A 6,041-nucleotide genomic window follows, 5' to 3' on the forward strand; every position below is an offset into this window, starting at 1 on the left:
TTACTCTTGAAGCTTTGTGTAGCATAAAAGCTGTAAGTATTAGAATATAGATAGGTTGTCGCTGATCCGCTGTGACTATTAAGCCAGCTTTCTTTCCCGGCGCTTCTGCTTTCTGCCATAGAGGTTTTCGGTTAAAATGATCGAAATCAGACCTCAGACTCAGCCTTTCAGAAGAGATCTCCCGTTCTGGAAAAAGACTTTCTTGGCTACCATTCTCGCTCAAATCCTCAATTGTCACGTAAGTCCAGGGAAATTCTTTCATGAGGCCTTCACTGAGCTCAAATCAAACTGGAATGAACTCCTTTTTAGCTCGTGAGCAAGCCCTTCTCTGTCCCAAAGTCCAAGTTCTGTTCTACATGCCATGTTCAGTCTTATAATTTCCCTATAAGGGCTTTGTTCTTTGGACTTTTTTGATCTTAAGTGAAGATAGATGATAAGACAGGGCGAAGACTGACAACGAAATTCTCTTAAGTTTTGCTTGCTTAGTGGAAGATGCCTATAATGTTTTTGCTAATGAATGCGGATAGGATATGGGTAGCTCCATCACCTCTCGTCGATACAGCGGCTTCACCTCTTTCTTTTTCTGACTCGGAAATGAACCCTACAAGGCTACCGGAAGACATTGCCACCTTGACTACCTTTCTTTAATTGTTGTCAAGTATGGAAGGAAAGTAGAGGTAGGGGATGTCAGTAGGTCAGTTCATTTCTTTTCCTTAACCCCACTCACGGAGTACATCATTCAACTTGTTCCCGAACTCGACCATGGTAGAGTCAGATAGTCTGTCTTGTTTCCCGATGTGAGAATTTTCTCGTTTCCCTTTTTTATATATTTCCATCTTTTATATATATGAATTGACGTTTTCCCGTGCCTAAAGGGACATCGAAAATGAAAACTTTGACACTTTGTATAGCTGGCAAAAAACCTATTTTTGGCAGGTTTCACCGCCAATCTATTAGTGAAATTGGCTTGATACTAAAAATCACGGGGTTGGATGCAAGTGGAACGATTGAAGCTGTTATATACTTTGTAGCGGGTAGAGTCACTAAGTCTAGTCTAGACTTCTTTCTGTCTTTTCTGAGGCACTCATTTCACGAAAAGAGCTGATAGAGATGCCTTCTTCACTGGCCAGTTCATTGCCTGCTTGCTTTCCTCAAAGCACTTACCGGTAAAAGAAGATAGCCAAGCCAATTCGGCTATCAAAGCTTTCTTGGCATTCCAAGTGAGAGTTCCTTCCTTTCCATCAAAGACAGGAAAGCGAGTTCCCTTTCCACGGGAGTAAGAGATCCAAGACAGCTGCATTTCTCATTCCAGGAATGAAGTTTTTTTAAAGCAAGCAATCTTCTCTCTTTCCTGGCAAGATAGCTTACTAAAGCATGTAACTTGTCAATTTCAATTCCGGAGCTGAACTTTCAATCAAGTCAGGTCAAAAGAAAGCTCTTCCTTCACAAATAGTGGATATGCGACAACCAACTATCTGCTTCAAGCCATATCAGCTCTTAGCCCTATGGTTCTTTGACAGCAACCTAGATCTTAGAGCACAGGGAAGCACTTAGCAAGCATTCCGGCAAGCCGTGAACAGAGCTGGCACTCGTAATCGTCCTTAACCTCAGTCTCTAACCTATTCCCTTTCCTCTGTCCTTTTACCCTTTGAACAGCAACCGGAAACAGGCATACAAGCAGGTCACTTCTTTGGTCTGCTCTGGTCAGGAACATAATCAAAGGAAGAGGCAAAAGCTCTCCTACGGTCACTGGCTTCTCTCCTCTGTTTTGAGAAATGAAACGAAGTACTTCCCAACAGAAGCATGAGTCTAACGGTCTACAGACTCTCCTTGGGCCTTTCTTCCTTCTCTTAATACATATTGTTGGGGTGTAGGTCTTGTCAGAGCCTTCTCGTCGTATTAGCTATCGCAATAGGGAAAGCACCGGTCTGGTTACTGCTATCTCCTCTCGTCCCGCTTCGGTCACTAGTAGGAAAGCCAGCCCTCACTCAGGAATAGTTAAGCAAGCTGCGGAGTCGTAGACCATTGCTTTAAAGACGGGATGGTTTCTTTCCTTCTGATCCTAAGCTGTGAACTCATGGTCAAATGGTTTCCGAGGTGGGCTTTCCCTTCTCTATGGTAGCATGGTCTTCTCTTAGGGTTTCTCTTGGTGGAGGAAGGGCTACTAGAAGCATAGAAGGAAAATCTGTCTGGGCTGGGGGAACAAAGTGACTTACAGGATTCAATGTTGCGAGGGACCAAAGGTAGAAGGGAGGAGAGTTCATTCATCACAAGGGCATTTGCTAAGCAGCTAAGCTGAAGTCATATACCCGGATAAGTCCTATCTCCGAATTCCGGTAATGAAGAAATTCATTGCTAAGAACTAAGAGTTGAGTTAGTAGGCTCAGGGGAGATCTTATATTAAACCCATTTTCTTTCATGAAAGACTCCTTGCCTGGGGCTGTGCCCTATCAGCAGCTTCAGCTTCATCCCCCAAGGCTTTCACCTTGCCTTTGCCCGCTCAGAGATCACTTTTCTCAATCTCCCTCCTCGTGGATGAAAGGAAGCAATGCAAAGTGTCCAGGGAGTCTCTTCCCAGACCGGTGAGCGTGAAAGCCATGCTATCAAGAAAGAGAACTTCGGTAGCGGGTCTTTAGAACGGATTCCTTCCAGAAGAAGAGTAAGATGGTACAGGAGAAAAACTTAGAAGCTTGCTATCCTTCGCTTTGGGCCACCAAGATCTTCTAAGTTCGCTTATCTCTACGGCTACGGAAAGCTTTCTAAGGAAAATAATCGGAGTCATCTTCCTTTTCGTAACTTTCACTCCTGCCTTTTTGTTCAAGACATTTATAGCTCTTTTATTTCCTTGGAAACTTTCACAGTATCAACATCCACTTTCTGTATGGCTTTTGCTAGTCAATCGAATCCTTTGTTTTGGCACGAAGAAACCATTACCAATACACTAATTCCTCAACACAATGATAATAGAACACGCACCTTAGATCTCCTTTTGATGAGGTTTAGAATCTCCTATCCTTACCAAGGAAATTTCGCTACAAGAAAGCATAGAATAGACAGCTTTCCCGTATCTATCACAAAAAAAAGTTGATAGTTTATTGATACTGTGGAGTCAAGCTAACTGGTATTTGGACTGGAGATTTATAAACCAATCCCTAAATCAGTCACTCCCACTCCAAGCTTTGGGAGCAAAGCTTCCTTTATTGAGTTAGCTTGGCTCTTGGCTTTGGCATATGGAATAGAGTCTTTTCTTATAACTTCTGAGACCTTCCTTGCTTTTCCATACGGATTTGGCATGCCTAGCTTTATTCCTCTCCCTACGGTCGAGCTCAATTACATCGAGCCTCTCCCGCTGCTTATTGATTTTATTATTAGAGCAAGCATCGCTATTCCTTGCCAATCGGTCACTTCACTCTCCAAAGGGTTGGCTCAGAAGGGTTTAGTGTGTAATCTAACAAGGCAAGGGGAAAGGGAAGAAAAGGGTAGTTGTCGAATGACTATCAGGTCTAGAATGCATGCACAGCAAGCCTTCTCCCGTTCAACTACCGAATTCGATGTAGAGACTCAAGAATGAGCTATTTTAGGTTTGATTGTGTGGGCGAAACGATGGGACCAAGTAATTTACCTTTAAAACACCATTGGACCCGGCACTCTCCTCTAGGAGAACCTGGTGATCTCTTTGAAAGCAAGAAAATTGCCTATCGCTATATTCTTTTCCGCTTCCACTCTCTTGAGAGTAATCGGCTGCTAGTAATCGCTCGATTTGGCAAGGGTATACCCTTTCTCATTCTCTCAGCCTTCGGGCGTTGAGACAGACATGGTGATAACCGGGGATAACGACTCAGAGAGAGTCACTGATCCTCGGTCCGGTTCCACTATAGAATCTTCTTCTCGATTGCGATAGTTGATAGGGGAAGAACTTTCTATTCGACTTTCGAGTTGAACCCTATTACAGTAGAGGTAGGCGATGCGATTTCCCTCCTTTCAGCCTTTCTGAGATAGTTTATCGAGGCCCTTCTTTCTGCGGAGCTTGTAGAGATAGTTGATAGAGCAGCTTACGAGATGGTGTAAAGGAGGCAGTTATAGCCGGTTTAGTTTTTTATAGTAACGAGCCGGCCCACATTCGATTCAGAGAGATTTTCTTTAGAGCTGGTAATCATTGGTAGCAATTCTTTTTTCTAAGAAAAAGCTATTCTCTCTTAATACGCAAATTATGGATAAAGTTTAAATACTCAGCAGTGAAAGAGACGAAAGACTAGAAATGGCTAAAAGAAAGCTCGCATGCCGGGGAAGCGCTCTATCATAGAAAGTGTCACTTGGTATGGCTAAAGCCGGTTGATACGAAGACTTCCTGGAATCACGGAAACTGGATCATCGCTGAAGGCCTCAAAAACGAGAGCATCCTATCTGATAAGCACGCTGGCTGAAACAGAGCTTGCATGAATCCCCAGGTACGAAATGCCTGCAAGGGATTCTCCTACGACTACTGGCAACAAGGAGACTGCTTCAAATACTCTTTGACCTATAACCTACTGACCTAGAACCAGATTGATAGTCATATGAGGCCTAAGGTTTTTTTTCCTCATCCTTTAATTGCTAAAATCTGTAGAAGAATCACTAGAATCCTCCGAATCTATCTATCAGGAAGAGACCTAAAGACGTCAGGATTGGATCGATGGAACGCCTTTGGGCAGCGCCCCTAAAGAGAAATGCTTGATATGATCTTCTTCTTTCTAGGGAATCTTTGCTTACTAAATTTGACTGAAATGAAAGTGCAAGCTGGGCTCATTCACTAAGTTAGGGCATTCCGTATGAACCTGATAATGCGCTTATACAAGGATGGAATCGTGGAATTTATTTGAATTAGAAAAGGGCGTCCCCAATTCATTCTGTTTGCTTTTGTTTTTGGTCTAGCACCAAAAAAAACAACTACTTTAAAGTGCAAACTTACTTATACTGCGGCTTCGGATTCTTCATAGCGGCAAGAGGCGGTCTGACTGATGTGGTATTTTGCCTGAAAACAAATAATATGACAAGACCGGTCCTCTTCAGTTTCAGTTCCTAGCTCTTCCCATTTTCCTCACTACAGATTGTAGAGTGTTCTGTGCAATCCTTTCCACTCAGGCAGTAAGGCAAGTTACAGCTTAAGAAATCTTTCTCTTTCAATCGTGCAAGTTTCCCTTTTGTTGGCAACCGTGGAAGCATTTTTGCCTTTTTTCAGTGAATGCTATGTGGAGGCTATCCTAGATGGAATCCAGTACGTACCACCCCGCAGATAGAAAAGCTTGTCCTTGATTCTATCATCTCAGCGGAATTGCCAATCTATTTCATACTTTGTACTATAATATGCAACGTGGCCAGGTTGAGAGGCATACATCCGTCTTATCCTATCCTTAATTGACCTTACCGTCTGATTCACATATGAACGTACAAGCGACTCTACAGTAGATGAAGGACATCCAATCAGCTAGGCCAGTAAGGCTACTCCAGAATCGGCTTTGTAAGAGAAGCCAAAGAGACAGTCTCCTAACCTTCTGGAAATTGAAATCAACAAGTCCGGTGATCAAGCCAGTTCCATTGTTAAGCCCTTCCCTTAGACTAATTTAGGTATTCTTTTTCTCCGGGGTGGGACATTTTTTTCCATTCCAGTTCAAGTAGTAAGTACATCTCCAATTAGAGTGCCAGTGGCCTACGTGTGAATACCATTACCTACTCCTAGTGTGGGAGTCTTTCCTAGAAGCATTCCTCCTAGTCCGAGTGTAGTAATAGTTCATACATAGTTCCTTTACTCTTTCTAGTCCCATTGATTGAGTACTTTCTAGGTCCCTTTCTTCTATCTTTGATTTTTAAGTAGGTTATGTTTTTCCTCTAGGGCTAGCCAACATCAGTCACTTTTTTTCTTGGTAGCAGTCTCCATAGGAGGTTAAGAAAAGAGGAGAGGTTCCATCGGCCGTAGCAGTCCATGTAGTGTCATCCGCGCAACTAGATTCTGGGATCAATCCAGTTATATAGGTATTTTTCAATATCCTTGCTAGTGTTATAGC

This window comes from Sesamum indicum, unplaced genomic scaffold (genome assembly GCF_026168435.1).
Source record: "Sesamum indicum cultivar Baizhima isolate 11 unplaced genomic scaffold, ASM2616843v1 HiC_scaffold_91, whole genome shotgun sequence".
NCBI classification, from domain to species: domain Eukaryota; kingdom Viridiplantae; phylum Streptophyta; class Magnoliopsida; order Lamiales; family Pedaliaceae; genus Sesamum; species Sesamum indicum.